Below are 27651 nucleotides of genomic sequence, written 5' to 3' on the forward strand. Positions count from 1 at the left end.
ACCAAGGAAATGTTGCTTTATTATTTACCCAGTAGCCAAAAAGTTACTCCACCACTCAAGTCAGTGCATATCAGTCATGGTCAAAAATATAATCTTATAGTTAACAAAGGTAATAATAATATGAAAATAGAGCCAATCATGTATCTAACATCTGTGCATTTCTCTGTTTATAAAAACTTATTTTACTGCAACAATTTGTGTTTTTTCCATGTCTGCCTGTTCTGTACCATGTAATGATCCATTGATAATGCCATTACCATATGTGTCCACCAGGTGGCAACATTTGCTATGTTCTGTATGACACAAGAGCCTTAATGATGCTAGGTAATGCAACTTCCACCACTACTGTGGATATTTGTTCTAATCTCTTTTACTTGGCATGGTCTGTAAAACCCTGAGACTAAATGTTTTTTTTAAAGATTACAAAAATCTTTGTTTAGAAAACAGAAGTCTTTTTTTACTTTACCCAGACCGTCACAGAGGATGGTTATGGTTTAAGATGGGTGTGCGTTGACATGTTCAGGACTGTAATTCATCTACATATTTCTACCCTGTCTGTTTTGCCAGTATGTGTGAACACAGACGGTTTATGACTCCAAGCGTTTTAGCAATAGAAATCCAGCCCATGCTTATGCTTCCCATCAAAGGAGTTGTTTTGGTGATCCGAGTCAGATTTTGCCTCCACGGCCCCACCGTGGAGGTCTGCAGTGAGCTTTGAGTCCAAAAGAGTCTCCCTCATCTGCTGGTTTTCCCTGGTTGCTGCCTGCCACACCACTTCCAACTCTTCCTCTACCTCCCTGGTGAGGCAAAGAGAGGAGAGAAGACAAGAAATTCAGTCAGTCAAGTGCAATATGATGGGGAGACATAAAGGAAATTAAAATACACAAGTTCTGAAAATGCCCTCTAATAAAAAAGAAAGAAAAAAAAATACCAATAACAAGTAGATGACAAACTTGAACCTAAATGATTAGCAAAGAAATGAAATGCAGAAGAATAAAAGAACAAAGAAGATCAACAGACTAAGGTGGTGCTAATACATTGAAGGTGTGTGTGTGTAGTAGTGAGAGAAGGTGACAAGCAGCGCTGCTGTGGTCGTGAAGCTCATTCATACGTCACTGTGGCTACAGTGATCGGGCTGACCACAGGAAGACCTAAAGGTATATGTACTTTCTTATGCAGTGGAAATCCTGAGACATCTTCAGCCATTACTAATGGCTGATTCACTTTCTGTGTCTCATGTCCTTCAAGCCAGTGTCAAGAGTATCTGCTGATTTCTACTGTGCAAATGGCAGCACCACACACTGGCTGCAGTGGCTCACATGGCTCAATTTCCAATCTTTATCTACATTTTGCAGAACAAGAGTACTTCGAGACTGCCTGGGATCTCTCCTCCTTATCCAAAAAACACCCTGGGCAGCTGGGAATACAAATGCATGTGTCATTTCCTTTTTAAAGTAGTGCCTGAAGCATTGTGTTTTGTAACTGAAACAGGGAAAGGCCCATAGCAGCAATAGACATCAGAATGTGATAGAGCAGAATCATAAGAAATGCATCTTAATATACACTGGGCTGAATCAACACCTCTTTGAAACAGCTTCAATAAAAACTGAACATTGTAATATTCATGAAAGAATTTTTTACAAGATAGTTGTATTACAACACATTAGTTTTAACTAGACGTACCTAATACACTGGCAGCTAAGCGTGCCCCCCCCCCTCCGCCAATCATTAGATTAGCATTGTGTGTGTGCAAGCGTATAAGCCTAAAGGTCAATGCCAGTAGTCACATTCAGCAAGTGTTTCAGCATTCTGCTAGTCACAACAGGAAGTGCAGATCAGCTCAGGTACATTAACCTGTTACTGGCCAAACAGACTAATCAAGCTCCATTCAGCAAAATGTTTAATATGATCGCTACATCAAATGTCTTCCTGTCATGTAGAAGATGTAAAAGTACTGCTAGGTCTACCAATCGTGCTAATAGCAAGATGGTTTGTTATACAGTCTACGCCTGGCTTCCAATGAATTATTTATCTGTGTGTGCAGTTCATCTGTAATGTGAGGTGCATCCAAAACTGACATTTGCAAGTGCCAGTTTTGCATTGACCCCCTCCCCCGAAGCGTGCATGCAAAGTAGGTTATGGTAATTAAAAAGTCAAATATGAAAATCAGCAAGCTGCGACCCCAGTGACATTTCTGAAGATACTGAAGAATTACTAAGAGCTTGTGATCAAACAAATTTCATTGTTCGTACATGACACACTAACTAGAGCGAGCAAATGCTTAATGGTGCAGTGACTGAACAGCAGGCTGTCTAGCAGGGACAGAGAGGCAATTTACACACCAGCTCTGCCAAGAAAGCTGGAGAAAGATACTCTTTTGATCTCCACCTGTTTGTCTGTTTGATTTTGCGATAATCTTTTTGGGTTGTTTTGGTTGCAGTGTTCAAACCTGGTGAGACAAACCTCACTTAGGATTGGATTAAACATCATATCTCACATGCACGCCAAAACGCCACCGTCTTCAATTAAGTTTATAAATAAAACATAAAGCTTTTTAAAATCAGTGTGGCTGATGGTCTTAAATCCCACTGGCCACAACACTCACCTTCATGTTCCTGAGGATCTTTTAGCTAAAGCCCAAGAGCGCCTTTTCATCAAATGAACTCACCAGGCACAATGCAGGAAAAAGTGGAGTGTTTCTAATTAAAGCAGCAATCACTGGGCTCTGCCAGAGTGTTATACTGCATACAGATCATATGGGAATAACTGTCAAGAGTGGCATGATTGTTAAAGGCTCTGGCTTGGAAGTGTTCACATTAAAACTCAACTGATGCCATAAAACCCAGCTTTTTAACACTCCGAAGGGATGAGGCTATTTCAGCCTAATCAGCTCAAAGAGAGATGGGATGACGTCGGAGTTTGGTTGCACCTTGGTTATAAATTGAGCATAATGCCTCAAAATGTAAAAAGGTCCGTCTCTGGTTAGAAAGAAATTTGTGCTCAGATAAGTAGCTCCCCATGTTATGCAGTTGTCAAGCTCATTCAGAAGACCCCTGTCAAAATCAACAACCTGACCTTATCCAAAATTTTAATTATCACCATCATTTTAACCCCAGCAAAACCCGTTTGTTATTCTACCTAACCATAAAACATTAGCACAAGCTACATACATTTACCTAAACTTAACCAAGAGCAAGATATTTTTTTAGCTCTTTGTTAGTCCCTGCCAGAAAGGAACACTTTATATGACAACATTGCATACAATAGTAGTCCACTACTTTCATACAATGGACAAAATATTTTGTCCACCAGCTGCGTTCAAAGTACAAGACTTTCACCTTCACAATGACGGCCACAGCATACTGTATAATTCAAGTTTTGTGCTTTTACCGCAAATTTTGATAAGATTGCGCTGAAGCTATTTGTAAACCAAGTAGACCCGTCAGACTGGAAAACAAACCTCAGAAATGCTGGAAAACAATTGTAGTCATTTTGTCTATTCTATACATCATCAACCAAACTCATTTGGAATAGAAGTCCAAGTCGATGCCACCATATGCAATAACCTGTTATCATGTAACCAGAGTTCCATACTTAAGTCACATGATGACAACTGAGACAACTCCATTCACTGACACTGAGAAGAAATGAAAATCTTAAGAAAAAGCGAGTGAGAGGACTTTTAGTTATGATTATTAAGGTCCAATATGTATCCAATATATATCCCTAAGGTCAGCTAAAGCTGCAACCCAATCCTCGGTTCTTATCAGCTGCCTTTGACACAGTCAACCACAGGATCCTGCTATCCGCTCTCTCAGCAATCGGCATCTCGAGTAAAGCACTCCTGTGGTTCGAATCCTACCTCTCAGGGCGTTCCTACAATGTTCTGTGGCAAGGACAATTATCCTCCTCCCACTGCCTCTCCACAAGGGTGCCCCAAGGCTCAGTGCTAGGGCCCCTTCTCTTCTCAATTTACACCACCTCACTGGGGCCGATCATTCGCTCACACGGCTTCTCTTACCACTGCTACGCAGACGATACGCCACTCTACCTATCCTTCCTGCCAGGCAATCCCACCGTCTCGGCGCGGATCACAGACTGTCTCTTGGACATATCTGCAGGGATGAAGGCTTGCCACATTCAACTAAACCTCTCTAAGACTGAACTCTTGGTCATTCCAGCCAAGCAATCTATCCACCATAACATCACACTACAAATTGACTCCTCAACCATCACTCCAACCAAGGTGGTGAGAAACTTGGGTGTCATGATTGATGACCAGCTGTCCTTTTCAGACCATGTTGCTGCTGTCTCTCAGTCATGCCTCTTTGCTCTATACAACATAAGGAAAATCAGGCCCTACGTCACTCAGTATGCCACCCAGCATCTGGTACAGGCCATGGTTATCTCTCGCCTCGACTATCGCAATGCCCTCCTAGCAGTCTTCCAGCTTGTGCGGTGAAACCCTTACAAATTGTTCAGAACTCAGCAGCACGTCTGGTTTTTGATCAGCCCAAAAGGCCCAAATTACTCAGTGACCTCCACTGGCACCCCGTGGCCTCCAGAATCAAATTCAAGTCACTAATGCTTGCATACAGAGTGACTACTGGGTCTGCACCCATCTACCTAAACTCCATAATACAAACTTACGTTCCTTCTCGGCCGCTACACTCCTCCAACGAACGCCGCCTGGCTCTGCCATCCCTTCACACAAAGCAATTTCAGTCCTGGCTGTTCTCATCTGTGACACCACGATGGTGGAACGAGCTACCACACGCCATCAGAGCAGGGGCGTCCCTCTCTAACTTCAAGAAGCTCTTGAAAACTCATCTTGTCCGTGAACAACCCTACAATTATCTTGTATTGATTGCACTTTTTTGTTTTGATTGCACTTTTTGTTAACTCTTACTTCCTTCCCTAGGTATTTACCCCATTGATGTGATATGTACTATGAGCTCTGACTAGTACTTATTGCTGCTCTTACTAGTATGTATTGTCAGTTGTAGATCTGTATTTGATGCTCTGTTGATGCTTGTATGCTGTTCCTCAAATGTAAGTCGCTAATAAAAGCTGATAAAAGCGCCAAATGAGTAAATGTAAATGTAAATATGAACTTTCACTCTGCCCACCACTGAAACTGAATTGCCTTTAAATTATTTTCCATGACAGTTTTTATTTTAATTTATAGTAGACCTGAAAAGGTGGCCCAGTACATTTTGGGATGTAGAAAGCACTGTGTGAGTAATTATTTAATTTTTCTAGACCAGATGGTTCAAAGTGTATTGCTCAAAATTACCATTTGCCCTTAGTGAATCTCTTCTTTCATTAAATAAACACATTATGTCCAGGCCAGAGAACAACTTAGCACTTACATCATTTAAAAAAAAAAAAATATTATTACTTAGCCATGTTTTTCTCCTCCCCTGCATATATCCAACACACATGCACGTACTCATACACATGTGCAACACATACAACTGAGACAGAGCAGTGTGTGTATAGTAAATGTTCAATTTGATGTGTTTTCTGTGTACCCTTAACATTTGATGTTGACATTCAGTGTTCAAATTCCTCTCTGCTTGTACAGTACATGATCAATTCAAACACTATTCAGACTGGTCATGTGCTACCTCTCACTAAATGTATGATTCCTTTTTAAAAGTGCAACTTAAACAACCACGCGACAAGTACTGTACTTGCATGTTGGATGAATCAACCAACAACATACAATTTCACACAGGGAGGAAAAGAAGGAGGATAGCGATAATGGAAACACAAGCTCCAAGGAGACCGCACGTAATTACCTGTGTATGCTGTTATTGTTATAATAGCTGGTGCATTAAAGCTCTCCCGTCATATGTTCACACGTCAGCAACGGAGGCAATCAGCTGCCCTGTATGGACTCTGCTTATTATAGTGGAGGAAACATCCTCCTAACAGTATGACACAAATATTGTACATGTGTATTTAAAATGAAGTGACAGGATATAGACCCTTGTCTTACAAGCAAGATTCAGCCTGTTGGTAGGATCAGTGTACTGTATCTCCAGTTCTGCCACAAAGCTTCAGTAGAATAGGGTAAAGTTGGGTTGATACATTTGTGAATAATGAACAAAAATGACTCGGTTAACAAGATTCGACACGTATACAGAAAACCACCATGTATGACGCATAGATAAGGGTCGGGGAATTACTAAAGACTTGAGAGTCTACAGCCATGCTGGCAGCCTGGCTGACAATGACAGTGCTAACATGCTGATGTTTAGCAGGTTTACCATTTTCACCATCTTAGTTTAGCAGGTCAGCATGCTAATATTAGCTCATTAGCACAAAACACAATTTGAGCTGAGGATGATGGTACTGTCATTAGTCTTTGTAGAAATATCTTTTGCTGTGCTAGTGACATGACTGTGGGGATGGCAATATCTAGTCAATCGATACTTTGTTTGGACTGAAATATCTTAAAATTACGAGACATAAGAGACACAATGAGGATAAATCCTAATGACTTTGGTGATCCCTTGACTTTTCATTTAGCGCCAACAGCAAAGTCAAAGCCAAAGTTTTCATTTAACCAGGACAATATCTAGATCTTTCAAATGGTTTGCCATGACATTTTGTGGAGACATTCATGGTTACCATACAACATATTCTAATGACTGTGGTGATCCCCTGACTTTTCCTCTAGCGCCACCATGACATGGACATTTGTGGTTTGCAGTGAAATATCTCTACTGGATGGATTGCCATAAAAATTTCTGCCATTCCTAAGATAGTGATCATGGTCAACATTAGTATAAAATGTGTTGTACAGGAAAATCCCCTTGAGATGTATCATCTAATTTTCAAGAAATCTGAGGTTTTGGCTCACAGGGATTTCTTTTAAATACTTTAACCTCATTATTTGAAGCTTTGGCCATGTTTAACACGAACATCCAACATTGTCCAGGTCTCCTTTAAGAACACTGACATGACTATGTGGATAAAATGAGAAAATGCTTTCATTTTTATTAAAGAAGGAATTAATGATGTTTCTTTGAGTGATGGCTCAAAAAATAAAATAAATAAAAATACTTGTCCTTAAGTAAAGACCCTCACAAAATACACCGTCTGATAATTACCCCCAACCCCAAGCAGCAAGTGCACATGCTTTACCCATGGCAAGCCCACTCATTATTGCTTCCTATGAAGCTACTCAAACAGAATACAAAAGGTAAATATTGCAGATATAAGCCCATTACAAATTGTAGCTTCAGTAAGCTGCGGCCATTTCAGGATTTGGGTTATCGCTCTGCAACAGAACAACTCCTTCCTCAACATCCATGTTTTATGAAAAAAAACATGTTTTTATTTAATAGAATTACAAGGTAAATTATATTGTTCCACTATTAACAATAAGCCTGTCCACCGTGGTAGATTTCAATAGAACAAGTGGTATCTTGGTGCTGGTTGCAGCTGTACAAACTGATTATGTATGATCTATGTGAGCTGAGTGCTGCTTTTAACAAAGTACTCCAAGCATGCTTCATGGCAGACTTCACCCTCTACTTGCTTTATACCACGAAATAAACCTTTAATAGAGGCCTGTGAGAAACAGGTTCAGACAACATAGTAGCTACTTTCTGCAAAGGTAGCCGTATATTCCCCACTCATGACTGTCATTTTAATGCGCCTTTTTAGTACTTTTCTTGTGACTACTGATATTTTCTTGTGACTACTGATGCATTACAAGGAAGTGCAAGACTTGGTCACTACATGACCCCCCACGAGGGATACAGCACATGCCTTTCTTCCAACCTATGATGAAAGCCATCAAGAAACAAGCAACCCAAGAGGAACAGAGAATTAGCCATGATCCTCTCTGCTCTGCTGGATGCAATAGACTAATAGAACCACTTAGACCAGCCATTAGGAATTATGGACAGATTGACAACTTTTCCAAATTGGGCCCCTCATCAACACCCACTCCAGCACAACCTTCACCCACCCTCTAATACAAACAGGGACAATTTCAAAAAAGCTCTTGGCCATTAGCCTTATATGCCGCATTCAGACCAACCGCGAATTTTCCTCGCTTTCCTCGCGTGAGTACATTCGCTGCAAGTGTTCACACACAACGCAAGAAGGCGCTTTTAACTCGATATGGTGAATAAACACAACTCGCCATTACTACAACTGAATGAACCCAAAGTAAACATTTTGCTGTGATTAAATAGCAATAAACGGATTAAACTGATGCCGAAATAACTACAACATGATGCAGATTTGTTAAACACATGAATTCATGCTTTGTCTGGTCTGCCAGCAAGACAGCAGGACAACAACTTCTAAAATGTTTGTTTTCTGAATGGAGTTTGGATCGATCAGGGCTATACTATGGTAACTTGGTCACAGTAAAGTACAATGATAACTGGAATAAAGATACAGACACATGTTTTCTGAACTCACAAGGTAGTTCAACCTCCTGGCTTTCTTTTCTCCAAGTAATGTCCAGCTTTGTCCGGTTTTTATATAAATATGAAGTCGTAGTCCGACAGAGCTAACGACGCTAACAACAACACTGGAACCGGATGTGCATGGAAGCTAGCTGCTGAGAAGCTCCAGTGAAGATAAATCAATGTTGAAATCCCAAAAACTAAAGTAAAAAGCTAATTTAATATAAACAGTTAACTCCGAGCTCCTCCCGCGAGTAAACGGCGTAGTTGTCAGAGCAGAATCCGACTGACTACGGGTGTTTATTTCTCCAATGGTTGCAGCGCTGCTCCCTGCTCCTCTCCCCCAAGTTTAGCAGCTCTCAGCCGGACTGCAGATTTCAATCCCCCGCTATGCCAGGTCCTCTCCACTAGTGTTGTGTCGTTCAAAGCACGTTTCGTTCATAAGACCTAATCGTGTGTATGACTCGGGAGGAACGGGTTGTCTCAGTGTGTGATTCGTTAATTTTCACGCATGCGTGAAGGATCTTGGACTCTTACGTTCACTCGTCACACGGCAGCTGCATGGGTTCCGTCAGCACAGGAAACAGAATTGATTAGTTCACGACTCTCAACTGTGGGTCTGTTTGAGTCGTTCATTGATCACGTGACAGCTCGGCTACAGGGCTGTGGTAAGCAGGCAGCACAGCAAACAGAACTGATTGAAGGACTCAAAAAAAGATTCATTCATTCATCAAGTTCATTTTAACGAGAACGAGTCTGTCATTCGGACAGTCTCAACAGTGATAGGCTATCGCGACTCAGCGTCATTCAACTTCTTCGCTTGAGTTGAAAATATTTAAATCACACGAATTCCTTCGCATTGCCTTTGCGTCGCCAGCACCACCCCCTTCGCGTCACTTTGCGCCGCCCGACAGGAAATCGCGGCTCTACGCGTCTTTGCATTGACTTTGTATGTAAACTCACCGCTCTGAACGCTCGCTTCGTTTTTGGTCTGAAAGTACCATTATAGTGACACAGATGGAGTCCCTAACGACCATTTCCAAATTCAGTGTTATAGACTCATCTAGCTCATGCTCACATATATATTCAATTACTCAATATGATTATAAAGTACAAAAGGTCAAGTTAGTTTTTTTAATTTTTTAATCTTTCACAATATACTGTGACAGTTATGTTTCTCATTTTAAATTTAAAAAACAAGACAAGGAATGAAAAAACGAGTGATTAGAGAAAAGTAAAATCACACATTGATGAAATTTAAATTATGAGTGAAATAATAAATGTACTTCATCTATCAATTTCAATCTTGATAGCTTCATTAATCAAAGTATTGGTCAAATTGTGTGCAGAACTGAAATACTGTATAGAGTATGGCTGTGTCAGCTGAAATAAGAATAATATAAACAGTGGTTTACGTATAGCTCATGATATTGTAACCATATTTGCTGCTGTATCCTACGACCTAACTTACTGTAGGTCTCGCGGTTGCAACATGGGAACTTGTGAGTGTTATTAATCTTCATTGATATGAAGGGAAACACAAAATTCAGGTGGCAGGTGACAATATAATATAATGCAGTAAAGCTCTCAGGCATTCTGTATTGCTTTTATGTTTCTCCTGTAGATCAACTTTTACAAGGTTGTTAATTTGTCATTATATAACACAAGGTTGTTAGTATTAATATTTTAATACACATTAAATGTATATTAAAATATTTTTTTCATGTAATATCACCCCTGCTGAGTCAAAACACATGTATGATTTAGTCTTCCCTCCTCTTTGTGTCTTTGTTTGAGAAACCAACCTTTAACCTTTAAATGTGCATGGCACCTTTTCACCTCAATGAGAAATTAATTCATTTTATTTAAACTCCTGGACTTTATTAACTCTTGTATTTCAGCAGGTTTTCTGCTCATGCTTCAAAACCTTCTGCACATTTAAAATCTTTAAATCTCTATAAAAGTTGTAATATTATGAGACTAACATCATCATATGAAAATTTAAAGTAAAGTTTAACTAAACTAAAGTCTACCTGCACTATACTCTGCTGTGTATTAGCGTGCATTAGTGTTCTGCCGATATGGTCGAATCTGTTTCAGACCAGACAGAACTGTTTGGAACTGTACTGGGTGAGAGGAGGAGGTGGAAAAACTAAACTTACTGAAAACACTTCTGATCAGGCAGAAATCTCACCACAAATCCACATAAAGTTTGAGTCTCAGATTTTAGATGGTTATTTTGCAAAATTCTTTCAGTTAGTTATCGCAACCCACAGTGTGAGATGCCGTGTCGCATCAGCTGGTGGAGTTACTCGCCCCTAGTCGACATTATACATTTGTTATGTAATATTTTGTTAAAGCTTTTTAAAAAATTTAAACAGATGTTTTGAAAATTTGAGACATTGTGATTGGTGCTTGTGTAGTTTTTGAACCAGATACAGATTCACAATACACCAGCAGCACCCACACAACCCACACCTAAAGTAAACAAGACTACTGAACAGTACAATAACTTTAGTAAACCTGAACGAGGGGAACGTGTTACTCTCAGCAGGAGGCTAGAAGGAGCACATACTGGCACACTTGGCATCCTGTGCAGTGGAAATCTGAGGCTCTTTCTACAACATGGAGGAGAAACTAGTTTTAATGAGGGTATTAGTGTAATATTATAACATTAGATAAAAAGTTAAATTTTTATCTAATAGTATATAAATTATTTAATTTTACTATGTAAATGTAAATGTAAATGCTCCGTACTTGTATAGCGCCTTTCTAGTCTTTTCGACCACTCAAAGCGCTTTTACACTACATCATACAGTCATACACATTCATACACTGAGCCTAAGTGCTCAAACGGAAACTAACATTCACACTCACTCATACACTGGCGGAATAGCCGCCAGGGGCAATTCGGGGTTCAGTATCTTGCCCAAGGACACTTCGACACGCAACCAGGGGGAGCCAGGGATTGAACCACCGACCTTCCAATTAACGGCCAACCCGCTCTACCTCCTGAGCCACAGCTCCTCCTCTTCAACATGCCAGGGAGGACAAGAAGGGGGCCGAGTCCAGCCCACATGCTGCCTAATGCTCTCCTGAGCTGCGGACCTTGCGTTGTCCACTAGGGTCCGGAAATGAGGCCTGAAGAGCCCATCCGGGCTCACCAGCTCCTTCCTGGTGGTGTCAGGGATAACAGACTGTTGAAGCCACAGAATCCGATGGGCCTGCGTCTGCCAGACACCCATCTGGGCAGTGGTGACAGCTGAAGTGGCACACTCTGTGAGCTGCATGCTGGCCCCTTTGCTGATTTCTTCTTTCTCCTCCTCCATCATGGTGGTGGAGTTAGCCGGCAGCTTAGTGAAGGAGAAGGCGATCAGCGCTGTGTTGTTGGCGGAGGTGGAGTTCTGGAGTGCATTGGGTCTTACTGGCAAGGTGAGCCAGCCACTGCACTCTAGCTGGTTAAGAGCGAGAACACCAAGAGCAGAGCTCATCCGGCAACAGCCTACCCATGGCTTCGTCCAGAGAGCGGGTGGGCCGCCACACCTCCTTGTCTCGAATGGCAAAATTATCCGCCCGGCGCTGCCAGTCCTCGGGGGAGAGGAGGGCGCAGAACGGGCTGCGTGAGCTGGGGGTAGTGCTCGGTCAGAGTCATGCGTCGCATCAAGGATGGAGGTCCCTGGCAGGATGAAGCCCGTGTTGCAGATGCCACACAGCTGGACGGATGTAGCGGCGTCTCGCCATATTCTGGCCAGCAAGATGGAAGACATCAATCTTCTTTTTCTTCTGCTGGTAAGTCTTCTAGCTCTTTAGACAGCTCAGTGCTGATGATAAATAGCAGCCGAAGGCTAGATCTCACTGTATGAACACAAGGTGCGGACGTAGGAGAGGCCCACACTGTAGGTGGGCGTAGACCACTTTTCTCAGTGCCGCGCAGGTGCGCGTAGGGGTAAACCCTGTAAGTACCATATCCGTGCTGCCTGCCAGATCCTATCAGCACATGGTAAAAGTGGACCTGTCTGTCAAAGAAGGCTACCGCAAATGTGCCTGTTCATAATTATTCATGTCTTGTGGTCTGTTCTCATCTCAGGGCATCAAATACTATTTGATGCAAAAGTTACCCTTTGCCATCCATATGAGACACCTCCGGGTGCGTCTGAATGAGACACCCTGTCTAGAGCGGTAGCTAGCAAGGTAGGTTAGTAAAAAATGCATTGACAGCCAGCTTCCCAAAACATCTTACCCTTACCCTAACCGTCAGGGTATGTATGTATGCATGTCAACCGGCTAACCCTACCAAGAGGGTCCAACCTCCACTGTCAGGCCACTACCACTGCAGACCTCCACTGTCAGGCCAGTCAGGACAGGAAATACACGCAAAAACTACAAAAATTTTAAGTTTAATCACGTAGACATAGGGGGAGGGTTTTTGTCATTGATTTATATTTAATTATTTAGTCAACATTGTAACGGGAAACTAGTAGGCTAATTCCGTAAAATAAGTTTAGCATATTGATTTGAGCCTATTCTACTTAGCACTTAATGTGCCAATATAACAACGCCCACTGTATATCACTTCAATCATTCAACTAGTAACGGTATCTTTTTTTACAGGCACTATTTATTTATTCTGTCAAAATATGACGTAAATTCCGTCCATACAGCCACATCCATTTACAGAAAAACATAGTCGTTGATTAAGAGTGTAACTCTTCCAGTCATCCTAAAGGATACACACACATACTTCTCATTCATAATTTACCTTTGAAGAGTAATATACTATGGCATTTTACAGCAATCAGCTGAATTTAATAGGAAAAATGGACAACTGTGGAAACTGGACTACAATTTGAGCTTCGTGGGAGTCTAGTATAACGGACGTTACCGGTGGGGATTGATAAATAAACAGAAGCCTGGACAGAGACTTCATTGCTCAATATGTACACTTACATACATACACTCATACACTTTCTCTCACACACAGCAGCCCACTACTTGCCCCAGATGTGTGTGATACTGCAACAAAGTTTAAGTTTTAAAATCCTGAAATAAACCAGACTACTGCTCAAGGAGAGACCGCAAATCCGCCCTTTATGGTATCATATTAATTATTATTATTCATGTCGTAATGACATTCATGCGGTGCGCAGCAGAGTTCGTTTGGAAAACGTGTTTATTTCAGTGTGTTTATGTTATTAATATAATGTACATTTGTGATTAAAAATAATGGTTGTTGGTAAATGAATTACTGACCCCCACAGATGCATGATTAAGAGCTCAGACCCTCCTTATGGACCGTAACTAGAACCCTGCTGGAAGTGCAAGCCTTCACAGAACGCATCAACTCTGTGGACAGTAATATCAAGTTCACACGAGAAGATGTTCACAACAACAGTTTGGCCTTCCTGGACTGCGCTGTACACATTGAAGAGGACAGGAGCCTGCAGATTAGTGTTTACAGAAAACCCACACACACAGACCAATACCTACTCTTCGATTCACACCACCCACTGGAGCACAAGCTAGGGGTCATGAGAACACTGCACCACAGAGCGGAAAACATACCAACAAGCGCCCAAGCCAGAGAGAAGGAACAGAACCACCTGAAGGGGGCACTTACAGCCTGTGGATACCCTAAATGGACCTTTGTGAAAACAGCCACAAGATCCAAGAAGAACAAAACTACAGGGGAGGAGGAAAAGAAGGTCAAACGCAACAACATTGTGATTCCATACGTGTCTGGAGTATCAGAGAAACTCAGGAGGATTTTCAACAAACACAACATCCCTGTGTTTTTTAAACCCAAGAACACACTAAGACAGATGCTGGTACACCCCAAAGACCGCACACCCAAACACAAGAAAAGCAATCTAGTGTATGCGGTCCAATGCAGTGAGGAATGCACAGACCTGTATATTGGGGAGACTAAACAACCACTACACAAACGCATGGCTCAACACAGAAGGGCCAACTCCTCAGGTCAAGACTCTGCAGTCTACTTACATCTGAAGGACAGAGGACACTCGTTTGAGGACCACCAGGTGCACATTTTAGACAGAGAAGATGGATGGTTTGAAAGAGGTGTCAAGGAAGCCATCTACACCAGGGTTGAGAAGCCGTCATTGAAGAGGGGAGGGGGTCTACGCCACCACTTATCCCCCACTTACAATGCTGTCCTTTCATCACTTCCCAGGAAACTCCAACCAACGATGGTCGTTCAGTCTTGGCCACAGGTAGTCTTAACGACTGTAACGACTGTTGTCACAGCAACCAGGAACACTAACGAACCAGCGGTATCGATGACCCGGGCCAACGACCCCACTGAGGTTAAATAGCTGAGTTTCCCTGCCAGTCAGTCAAAACTGAAGAAGTCCTTTGGATGAGGGACGAAACGTCTTCCAGTATCTTCAACCAAGTCCAGTTGCCCTTGACTTTAACCTTCGTTGGATAACTATGACCTGGATGACTGAGAATCTTCATAGATTCAAACTATCAACTCGTTATGAAACCTGAAGCTGCTTCAATCAGCTGTGTTGAAGAGATTAAATCATGCAGGACAGGGGGTAACTTTCTTCAGGAAAGGGTTGGGAAACACTGTCATAGTACATAAACTTCAATTCTACTAAGATCAATTTGTACAGCCAGCAAAGTCTTAACTTAACGTTAAACCGTCTGCACACGGTTTAACGTTAAGAGTGAAAAGCTACACCGAATCGTCTAAAAGATATAGATTTTTATTTATATCTTCTTTTGGACAAATGCGTCGTCAACATGTTAAGACAAATGCAAACCTATGCCCTTGCAAAATGCTTTACAAAAACTCACACACAGTAGCTTATTACAGTGTGAATAGCTTATGTTACCCAAAGGAAAAAAACAGCTAATCCTGCTAGCTGCTTAGTTGGATCATTTTGAAATAGGCAGATTTGTGGTAACCTTCTTTGACTGACAGAACCACTTTTGCGCATGTGCAGAACGGATCTTGCTGCCGGTACGGATTTGGCACTGACAAACCCAATAGTGATAGCCTTAGAGGGCGAATCCTATACAAAATAGAACCACTGTTTCCGTTGAAAAAAATGTTTTGCTAAGTTTTGTCAGCACTGAACTCGCCTCGGAATGACCAAGTGTTTCGACCGTAAATGAATGTAAATACATATAAATTATTTTGTTAGTGATATAACAAAACTCAAAGCGACTTTGAGTTCATGAAAAGCGCTATATAAATTCAATTTATTATTATTATATAATACAGTAAGTAAAGCGTTGTACGTGATCCCATTTAAGGGTCAACCATAGACCTTTGCATGGGACCCCCCTGGGCCTTGGGCCAAGGTCATCTGTACCATTTGAACCCCCCTGACTGCAGTCCTGGAACCACTGCTGAACCTGATGGGAAACCAAAGGATAATTAAGCACTACTAAAATGTGTTTATCTGCATTCATGGGATTTAGCATTAAGTATGCATGAGGTTTCAAGTGTGTACTCCATTAACATGAAATAATGTCAGCAATTTACACTGCTTATTTTCCAGTATGTCAAAACAGGAGAGAATTAGACCACAAGATCAAACAGGCTTGAAAGGAAGACACGAGTGAATTTAGACCGGCTTTATAATTGAACTGAATCAGTGTTTCACTAAGCTGAAAACATCTCTCAACAAACACAAGCGTTCCCTGAATTTAATAGGCTGGCACAGTTCCCTCTGACTTTCCAAACCTATATATACTATATATACTATTTTCAACTGAATAAAAATTCATAATCCATTCCATCAAATTCAACTAATTAAAATGAGTCCTCCACAAAATACTCAATCCCACAACAAATTATAACTATATACTATGCAAAATGCAAGTACACTAGAAACGTCAGCTACCTTTATAAAGATCACTGCTGTTATGTAGCAGATCTTTCTATGTTTTTGTGGCTGGGTATGGGGACTGTTTTCAAGGGGTGGGGGGATCTGACTGCTCATACCCCTCCTGAGCTCCTGGAAGTCTCAGGCAATGCTGCATCTCTGGAGGCTACAAGGAACTCAGCAGGCAGGCAGCAATCACAGCCTATCAGCATCTCTGCTGCTGTAGCACGGGCAGAATACAAAGCAGTGGATCAGAGAGAAAAGAGAATGAGGGCAGAAAAATATTTTTTCTCTGTGTGGAGGTGAGAAGTTTCACTTCAGCCGGGTAGATTGCTCAACTCCAAAAGCCCTAACTGGGAACAGGGAAAACATGGTTTCTCAAAACCACAAGTAGGATAGGAACTCACCACCAACTACTACACTGATAGTTTCACATTATTGTGTGGCTGGTAAACTAGTCTACTCTAGCTGCCATCATTTGAAGGTCAGTCACATGCATCCTGACGACTTACAAGGTCCATGGTAGGGTGCATGCTTGGTGCAGTTACACGGTGTGGTGTCGTAAAGCCGGTAGATTAGTAGGTATGTGTGGTAATATGCAGGGTGCGAACTACGAGGGAGCCAGGGGGAGCTTAGCTCCCCTTAATAAGGCATCAGGTCCACTAAAAGCATGATCTGTGATATTTTGGGGGATCTCTAAAATATTGAAAGCATGCTTTATTGACATTGATCTCTAAATTACTCTATCATCATGGATCCACAGCAGGCCAGTTGCTCTGCAATCTCCTGTCCCTGGTCCGTCCCCACTCCCTCTCTGGTACGTGTTTTGTCGCTAGTACGAGCGACGCGCTGTGAACGGTACTACTGCAGCTGGGGGCTCTCTGCAGCGCCACACAACTTTCTAAATACCTCCCTCTCACGGAGAAAAGAAAGGTCGCAAACACAGCCACATCTGTTGTGTGAAGCGTAATTTTAGCAAAATGGCTACATAGGATAATAATAATGATAACTATTATTATATAGTAATTATTATTATTATTATTATTATAATAAGACAAACATGCCTGATACTTTCACAGTCAGCTCCAGGCCTAAATGCTTGCAGCTATTAATGATTCAGCAGTAGGAATCACAGTCTGCCCCCCCCCCCAGGGAAAAAATAAAAAACTGAGCTCCCCCAAAAGCTATGGTATAGTTCGCACACTGATAGTAAGTGTGATTTGTCATCAAGATGTCCTCAGGGCACAGCAGGACAGGATCTTTTAGCTATATGATTAGTTGGCTTTCATTTGATAGCAGCAGGCAGCAGGCCCAGAGGCCGAGCTAAAAACAAACATATTAACAGGGGAATAAAGGGGAAGTGTATCAGGAACACGTACCAGTCAGGTTTTTCAAAGGTGTCACACTGTAGCAGTAAGAATATCTTAAAATAATCTCTTCCTGTAAATCAGTAGTGGCAATGGTTGGCTCACTTTTCCCTATAACCAAGGGACTGCCCTGTCATTTCAAGCAATTCTGTGTGTGCCACAAACATGTACTTGGGAAATGGCCGAAGTTGCAAGTATTTTTTATTTTTATTTTTTTTTACATACAGTACTTCCTTTACCAGGACAATTCAATTAGCCTAAAGCAGCGAAGTGTGATGCGTGCACGTGAGCTGCCTCTAGGGGGTGCACGACAGGAAAAATGTAATGGTGTAGTAGTGTAATAGTAGTAGTGTAGTGTGTAATAGTGTAATAATTGGTGAAATTTTGTGAAAAAAAACCTGATTTGAAAACTTTATTTATTTAATTTAAAATTAAAAATGTTATTATCAATAGTTAGCTCACAGGAAATGGCTACTCAGACACCTCTGTCTCTGTCCCTCTCCCTCTCCCCTCCCTCTCTCTCAGACAGAGCCACCTGCGCTGTACTTACAAATCCTCCGTAGGCTATATTACAGGGTGAGATTTGTGAGAAAACAGAGGGAGGATGGTTTGAAACGTTTTTTTGGTCATGAAAATACCCCCCCACCTCCCTCCGCATGGTTTGACACGCAGGTGAACTGTGGATTGATTGCAAAGTTTAACCACCACAGTGTAAGAAAAGTAAGCACAGTGAGTGGGTAAGGGAAGAGCGACCGATTTAAAAACCGTCACTTTCAAGAGTGTCATTGAGTAAAACCCTGCAGCTGTGACTTCAGGAATGTTCACACTGGTGTAACAGGCACATTGTGCTGCTTGTCCTCATAGAAACAGATCATCAGATTTTGATGTTTATTGCACCTTCAGTAATATCGGCTGCCTTCCCTTCAACACACAGCTCCGCTACTCACTGGAGCAAAGTGTTGATAGGCTATTATTCGCAATGTGTAACCAATCAGATGTGCTGTGGGCGGGTCATTGAGTTGTTTTAAAAGTATATATATATAAAACCTAGAGAGAGAGGGGCTATGGGGGTGCCTCAAAAGAATTATATATGTGTATATATGTGTATGTACAAGAAAAATACACTGTATACATAAATATAATACATACATATACACAATTTTCAGTCCGGCTCTATGGCATTTACTCAAGCCAATTATTGCCCATCCTATGTTGTTTGTCACAACAGTAGGCCTTGCTCTGTAATTCTCAAATAAAGTGCTTCAGGCACTACTTATGCGAACCCTGTTGAGCAGATGCAGTTTTTCCACCCCCCAGCAATCTAACATCTGTGAATGGGAATACACAGTGAGCATTAGAGGACTGGTAGAAACGGACGGCCCTGGGGGGGTCAACTGATTTAGTGTGGAGAGAGAAATTTAGATTGGAGCCGTGTGATTTGCTGTATCCAGGGGTTTACGGGCATGTCATCATCTATCTCCTGAAGTCTGGCATGAGAGCGGAAATTGCACTGTACAAATATAGAAAATGTGGAGAGTACATAGATACACAGCAGCAAAGGAGTTGTCTTGCTTTAGAAAAGTCATGTGTTGTAATATGCTGTGTTTGTTGCTGTGATGTTGTGTTGTGGTGTGTTGTGTACTTTCACTTGTTGCACTGTGTTGTGTAAAGTCAAATTGTTACTATATGTCAAGGCCAGTACAGATAATGATATCTGAGATTTCCAAAAATCCAATACCTGAACGAAGCACATGACATCGTCATTGTTTTTTGATTCCTTATTGTGTATTCAGACCAAACACACAGCGAGGGTTTGGGGTGGGACAATTACATAAAAAAGCCGGATTGTTGTTTATAGAGGACCAGGCAGAGCGGAAATACAGAATCTCTGCTGGCCGACAGACAGCTGCTGAGTGACGGGGAGCTGTGGAGGAGAGAGCGCCTGAGATTTTGGACATATAAACACCTGTAGTCGGACTGGATTCTGTTGCTACAACTGTGCCATTTACCGCCAGGAGGAGCTCCGAGTTAACTGCGTTTATTAAATTAACTTTTTCCTTTGATTTTTGGGATTAAACGTTGATTTATCTTCACTCACACTTCTCAGCAGCAGGCCATTGTGTGTTTCTGGTTTTCACTGTTGTTGTTATTGTCAGTGGGCACCCAGAGCTCTGTGGGACTACTACTTCATATTTATATGAAAAACGGACAAAACTGGACATTGCTTGGAGAAAAGAAAGCGAGGAATTTGAACTACCTGGTAAATTCAGACAATATGTGTACTTGGTTCCAGCTAACGTTGTACTTTACTGTGAACAAGTTAGCATAGCACAGGCCTGATCGATGCAAACTCCATTTAGAAAACAAACAATTTAAAAGTTGTAGTCCTGCTGTCTTGCTGGGTGACCTGACAAAGCATGAATTTATTTGTTTAACAAATCGGCATCATGCTGTAGTCATTTTGCCGTCATTTTGATACCTTCATTACAATTAAATCACTGCTAAATGTTTACTTTGGTTTATACAGCTGAAGTAATCAAAAATTAAAAACAGCTGCCTGCTGCAGGTGGACACAAGGCTGATGAGGGTGGAGCGAGTGAATCTAAACAGTAAGGTTGTGGGCCATAAAACCAAAACAATACGTTAAAAGATGCAAAAACGCTCCGTAGAGCTGAAGGGAACTGCAGTTAGGTGATAATCATCTTTGTGTCACTTTTGTTTGTCACTATTACAGACCACTGTCACATGCACATAGCTATTTGATGCATTGCTAATATTTGTTATAGCAGCTTTAAAATTTGGTTAGTAAAGAACTGTGACAGAGGTATGTACTGAGGAAGGCCTTTTACAGTTGAAAAATAAACCTGTCAGTGCTGTCTGGTGGACAAACTATGTAACTGCGACACTCTTATCAAATCTTTGGTATTTCTGTACTGCAGTTCCTTATTATTTATAAATACATGATGAGCTAAAATCAGACAGTAATTGGCCTGCAGATGTATCAGTTGCCATTCTTGTTGAAACCCGACTCATTCTTTTTGAAGGAAACGGTGTAAGAAAAAGACTTTCAAATCCAATCTGTTTGTCTAGACATCTCTATGTTTATTGTCAATCATTCCTTACTACTTACCCCCCCGCCACACACACACACACACACACACCATCTCCTCTCTCTTTCTCCTCCTCCTTTCATTCACACATTCTCTCCCTGTCCTCCTCCCTTTTTTTGGCTTCCTGCCTTCTGCCGTTTCTCCTCTACTCTCTCCTCCCTCTCTCTCTCTCTCTCCTCCTCGCTCCCCTCCTACCGTTTGGACTGCAGTAGTCTCTCCTCAGCCTCCTGTCTTTCTCTTAGCAGCCTCTGCAGGTGAAGGATCTCCCTCTGATAAGAAGCTGTCCTCCCTTTCGCTGCCTCCTCCAACACTGCCAGTCTGGTTGCCGCCTGCCTCCGGTACACCTGCGCACACACACACACACACATACACACACACACACACACACACACACAGAGGAATGAGATGTGGAGTGTTGCTATGAAAGAGGTGGATTTACATGAAGGACAGTGCAGCAGAGACAACTGGAGTGGAGGAGGGGGAGTCAAACACACTGGGACAAGGTGAGGAATCACACACACACACAAACCTGCTGGTCTGAGAGCATCTGTACTTCAACTGCATTTGTGGTTATTTGGAGGGTGTGTACTTGTGTGTGTGTCCAGCAAATAACAGTTCTGTAATAGGTTTATATTTAAGTTGTTGTATCAGCAGATCAGCAGCTGCTGAGCTGCGGACAGTTCAGAACTACTGCAGGTAGTGCAGCATGCACACACACACACACACACACTCATACAAGTGGAATACATGCTTATTGTTATGTGGACTAGTTTACCTCAGCTGATGCAGAATGAAAGTCACAACAATAAAGCTAAAGGAGGGCCAGTTAAGTAAAGAAAGAATCAATGAAAGAAGACATTGTAAGAGAGCAAGAGGAAAATTAAGATGCACAAAAGGAAACAGAGAGGTAGATTCTGTGTGTTGCTGCTCAGAGCCCTGCAGCTGCAGAAAATTTTGTGATGAGAATAACAAGGTCTGTATAAGGACAGATAGTGTGTGCTTGCCTTGTATCAGTTTTTTTAGGTGTGTGCGTGTGTGTGTGAGTTTATCACTCGATAAAAGGTTAAACTAACAAGTTGATTTGATCCTTTCACTCTAAACAATCTTGAATTATCAAGTAGCTGGCTCGTCTGGATTTGATTAGGATTCTGTACAGGAGCAGTTAAGCAGATGGATTTGATACTGATGCATCTGTAAGGCTGTACTTCTGGAGATATCCTAGCCCTTCTTTAAAATCTAGTAATTACCATGGCCGATCAGAGTGAGTGACTGGTGAGGTGTAATCATTCGAACATGTTCGCACAAAGCATATTTCACCCCCAACTGTTCCTACCTACTGTATACAGAAAGCAACAGCAAGCAACCACAAAGCACTTACAATTCGGCTTTTCTTTATAAAGCCCTTTTCAGAAAAGTGCCAGACAGATGTCAAATTTTTTTTTCCCCCCAGCCAACCAATTACAATTAAAAGCAATAGTGGGATTCATGTTTCTCCCAACAACAAAAAAAAACGTGGAAAAATTGGTCATTGTAATAACTGAGCCAAGCTAAGAGGGAGAGCAGAGGGATCACATACAATAGGGCGTCAGGTAGCTGAAAATGTAAAATCGAAACAGTTTCAACTTTCTATTTTTATTTTATGGTATAAATGTTTGGCCCTCGCTTTAGAAAGAGAGCTTGCTCTGAAAAGAGGCCACCTGATGAAAAACAGGAAAAAGAAGAACTGATTTGCCCGAGACAGACTTCAGAGCTGAGAGCATGGAAAAATTATTTTTGGGCTGGATAAAAAGGACTTGATGGATAAGGACGTGACTATCATTACATTTTAAGATGAACAGGTTATATACAAAGATTTTCAGAGAATGGCAAAGTCAATAATAAATCTAAAGAAACATTTTAACAAGTAGTTTATGAATTAACTATGTAATGAATAAGAACAATGCCTTAATGTATTTGTTTGTATGTACTGCCCCTCTGTGAAGAAATGAAAGTGAAATCAAAAGAAAACAATAACCTATAATGTGTGTGTGTTTTTGTATTAATATTTATAACCTATGTAAACTCAGGCAAATAGTAGACCAATTTGTTTGTGCCTGGAAACCGAAAGGGGTGTTTCAGCCACCACTATATGACATTTTCAAGAAGCGATTTGATGAGGAGGTAAGTTTGACATGTTGTGCAGTCTTTCTATTTTCATACCTTAATGTTACCATTTCTTCCACATGGCTAGAAACTGTTGCACAGATGGCAGAGCACCTCTTTCTCAATAAATTCACTTTATTTCCAGACCAACAATCCACAGAAATGAAAAAGGGGAAAGGAAAATCTAGTCCATACAGAAGAAAATCAGACCATCATCCATAAAGCATTAAATCAGCATCATTGCGATCAATTACCCATTTTCATGATGAATAAACAACTTGCTACATCAGCGTAGGTTGCGTTTTAATCTGTCAAGACATAATTACAGACAACAGAGTCTAAACAGAACACATAGTAACATGGCACTTTTGAGCACGTAATCATTCGCGGACAGTTAGACACACAAGGGAAAGGGTTGTTCAGCAGCAAGGAAATTTAAAATGCCTACTGTTAAATGGACACATGAATGATGTGAAATTCTGTTAGCAGTACCATATGCCCAGGAGCTTATTGGTATTCTTTTCTGACCAATGATTGGCAATTTAAGACTCTGAGCACTTTTCATACCTGTACCTTATGTGAGCAAGACACAGGAACGTCCAGTAAGAGCTGAACAGTCAGGCCTTGACATCGAAGCGTATGTGAAATATGCGTACAGGCTATTGTCCTTTGCATATAATTTACAACATTGTCATTACATACCTATCTCATCCATCAAATCATCCGTTACAGACATAGGATGACCAAGATATGCGGCTTGTTCTATATGACACTTTGCCTTGAACGCAGACCAAATTTCTTAAGATTGTCTCTATATGATATAATTAATTCTGTCACAATGATAGTTACACCACACGTGGCACATTTTGATAATGTTTAGATTTTGGTTTATACCTGATATCATCTCTTGTTTTATTGATACTGGTATTTTAAATGTTTTTGTTAAACAGACTTTTTGCTCTGTTTCCACAAAGCTATGTGTAGAGGTAGAGGTCACAAATTACAAGCAGTGTTTCAGCAAGGCAGACAGTACGCAATAACTGTGAGTTAAACAGTCAACAGTGCTGCAAGTAATTAATCGTGTGACTGATGACATATCTGACCTGGCTTTTATTTACTGACACCTTACTAAACACTATGGAGTGCAGACTGGTGTGTGGGTGTGCATATGGAGACACAGACAATGTAAGAATGGCACAAATACTCTACCTCTAGATAAAACTAAGTACATCGATATCACATACGTGCAGCACACCTATCTTAAGTTTTACACAGGAAATATAGGCTAGCCCACTTATCCCAGGACCCTGCAGACGTGACACACACCTCTCGGCTAACAGTGATGGTCTCTCTGCAGGAGAACATCTTGGTGGTTATTGGGTGACAGGATTATGTCATCAGCCACCAAGCTCTTAACGTTTGATGTACTTAAAGGGAAGCAACAATCATGAGCTACTTCCCCTTGACCTACTTCATGGCCAAAGATTTGATTCTGATTTCTGTTCAAACCACCAACCTACGATGTACTGACAACAATGCCAATATGTTTTAAGGTGACCAAAATAATCAATATATTGACCGATATAACTTTAAATACAAATATGTCTTTATCATTTGATAATAACTTGTTGTTTAACATATTTTTGGCTACCAGGAGTGGTCCAAAACTGGGTGTAGTTTGTAGTTTGCAAGATGCACCCAACAAAAGTTTGAGAGCTCAGGGACAGCAGGGTGCCAACCTTGTCTTAGTAGGGCGCCAGCAAGGCCCTACTGTGAAGTGGATTCCAAATATTTATCTGAATCTGAATCTAGTGCCATCAAATGCTGGGCAGGTACTGTGGATGCTAGGAAACGACTTCTGGTGTAGCTGTATTGTTGTCCGGATGGAAACAGTAAATAGAAAGAGAGTTTAATGGCTTATATGAGCCGTACACAGCCAGAAACAGGTTTTGGTGATGAAAAGGACAAAACGTTGTGAACATTTGTCATAACTCAGGAGAAATACAGCAGCCTGTTGCACCAGCTGTGAGTAAATTCAAACGTGGGATAGTTATAACGTAAATTATTCCTAAGTTGTGATTTATGAATTACTAAAATAAAAGCGGTTGCACTACGGAGATAAATTACAATATATCTCTACATAAAAACTAACTAGTTACACATGCCTCAGGGTAGGTTTAAATCATAAAAGGACACATAATTATAGTCACTAATGGTAAAACAGCTGTTTTTCTGCCCTTCAACATAATTATTTTATTCACTGCTTATCATTTTGCACCACAGTAATCCAGTAGAGACCAAATTTATTGATATGATATTTCATCGATCTAAATTGCTATGATGGGCTACGATGCAAAGGGGCTCATGCAAGCCAGAAAGCTAATGCACACGGTAACCATGACGATGGAACTCTTCGAGATGGAATTCTTTAATCGTTGATTGGCCACTTACCTTAGTTACGACTTTACGTCTAAACTAGTTAGGTTATGACTCAAGTAATTGTGGTGTGACCAATTTTAGTAGCTGATTTAGTTACAAACTACCTAGAAGTTACTAAAGCTCTAGTGTCGACTTTACGCCCTGACTTAAGAGAGAACTTCCACACAGCTGGTGCAACCCAGTGCAGTCGAACTGTGACCTGGGAGAAACCGGGAGAGGGCAATGCATCTCTTGGGAAAATCAGGATTGTTGGCAAGTATGTCTTAGCCTTGAATATGGTCCTAGCTCTCTCCACAGCCAGCACGATAATTCCCAGTTGTGCTCAGTAATGAATGGATTTGGCACTCTGTTGGAAAACTATAATCTTGAAAGTAAAATGTCGCCCAAGCTTGGCCTGATCAACCCCTCAGGGAGGCAGTAGGGCGCCAGCATTACCCCAGCTGAAGCAGTGACATTTAGCCCTCCCAACAAGCTGAGCAATGCCAAACCAATACACCCCACCCCCAGCTGTAGCCCAGAGTCTGGCTGACCTTCTCCACACAGTAACAAGACAAATGCAAACAAGTATTTTTATACTATAATCCAGTGGGGGGTTGTTGTTGATGTATTAAAGATGTCATTATTTTTTAACACTTCTTCTTAACACATGTTTCTCCACACAAGTTTCACTAACAACAAATTACTTACAGTACACACTGCTCAATACAAACACTTCTGCTGTTGGCTACAAGGTTTTTTCAGCAGGGACTGCGATTCGATTTGATATCAGTCTCAGCCATGTTTCTGTAAATTCCAAGCTAACATTCAACTACCTTTTCACTCTTTAAGATAAGGATAGGACCTCCTGTTAAAATGCTTCCTGGCGTCCAGACTCACACCTGACAATACTAACTTTCCCCATGGGCAACCTAGAGGCTACAGATGGATGCTGTGGGAGAGCGCTGGATATACTGCACGTTGCAGTGACTAGCAGTCACTGCCTTATGCTGAAATACAATTTGTGCTGCAACCAGCAACTGCTGCTGACTGAATGCAGAGTAAATCTTGAGCTTGTGTTCAAGGCTGCCAACCTGCCGTTATTCTAATTAAAACCTCACAAACATCATATCCCTTTATGCAATTCATTAATTCACAAATCAATATGTTGTCTAAATTCTCTGCAGCAATAACTCAATTCTCTCAACTATAAAGCAAAATTGAATGTGCAAAGAGACTGACCTGTTCTGCTGTAATTGGCTTCCTGCTCATTGTCATTGGCAAAAAAAAAAAACACAGTTGAGGTACTGAAGCAGTTCCATAAGACAGAGAGACCACCCTCCACACCTGATCTTATTACAGCTAATAAGAGACAAGTGGATGCATTGGATGGGAGCACAGTGAAACACAAGAAGACAATACAGGAAGTTGAATTGAATGGATAAACCTGGTTCCCCTGCTGCAGGCATGCAGTGGAGCAAGAGGAAGTGAAGTTCCAGAAAACACTGTGGTTGTACTTGTTGGCTTCCAGTGGCTAACCATTGAACGATAGAAATCTAAATTTACACTGGGCATCTCCTAGTAGTCAACAGCAATATCTTGTGGCTATCTGGGCGGCTCCAAGGTATGAATATATAAAACTTCATGACTGGGAACAAGGTTGCGGTTGAGAAAGAGCATTTATTGTAGGTCAGCTAACTTTTCTTGGCTCAGTAAAGGTTAGAAACTATGTAATTTCCTTCTAAGGCAATGGAAGAAAGAAAGGATCTACTTTGCCACTTCTCACAAGACTCTGCTGACATGCCCTTCTAGTTAACAATCTCTGACCTTTGCTGAGGAGAGAAGCTCTCGTGGTGCAAAGAGTCCACATGTGTGGAGGTTTGTTGGAGGTTGGCCTGCAATTGCAAAGGATGACACTATGGGCTTGGTGTCATGAAAGAAGTAAGATAAGTAAGCCTCTTGTCTGTTGCGTTTGAAAAACTAAAAAACTGTGGCCAATAGCACACAAACACACACAACCATGCGCCTACCTTGGTAGAGAACTGGGAAGACAACACATCTTACAGTCATCAGATTAACTCTGAGCTCTCCTGCTCAGGTGTGTCTCAAACATCTGCCAGCATCAAAGTCAACGGCACAATTAGTTCCGGTCTTAAACAAGTTAACTGGCACGTACTGACACGTCACTGTCTATAGGATGTTCTCTTCAGTCAGGCTCAAGAATTAGCAAACTACAAAACACTAGTATACCTGGCCCCATTACAACATGTGATTTGGATTCCTATTATAAAAATCTTGTCAGATAGTAAAGCATTGCAAATGG

General features: G+C 41.4%; 1 protein-coding gene and 1 long non-coding RNA gene across 3 annotated transcripts in view; both read right to left on the minus strand.

Moving 5' to 3' along the window:
- The window catches only part of rhot2 (ras homolog family member T2), a 48277-nt gene that overhangs the window by 12941 nt on the left and 7685 nt on the right, over positions 1–27651 (minus strand). The gene's annotated exons all lie outside the window — the stretch shown is intronic.
- Positions 1–27651, minus strand: LOC123982727. The gene is made up of 3 exons (XR_006828045.1): positions 27359–27651; positions 20967–21115; positions 1–797 (listed from the first exon to the last, which is right to left on the minus strand). It is a non-coding gene; the product is annotated as an uncharacterized LOC123982727 (long non-coding RNA).

The sequence above is a fragment of the Micropterus dolomieu genome, linkage group LG14 (genome assembly GCF_021292245.1).
Source record: "Micropterus dolomieu isolate WLL.071019.BEF.003 ecotype Adirondacks linkage group LG14, ASM2129224v1, whole genome shotgun sequence".
In the NCBI taxonomy this organism is placed as follows: domain Eukaryota; kingdom Metazoa; phylum Chordata; class Actinopteri; order Centrarchiformes; family Centrarchidae; genus Micropterus; species Micropterus dolomieu.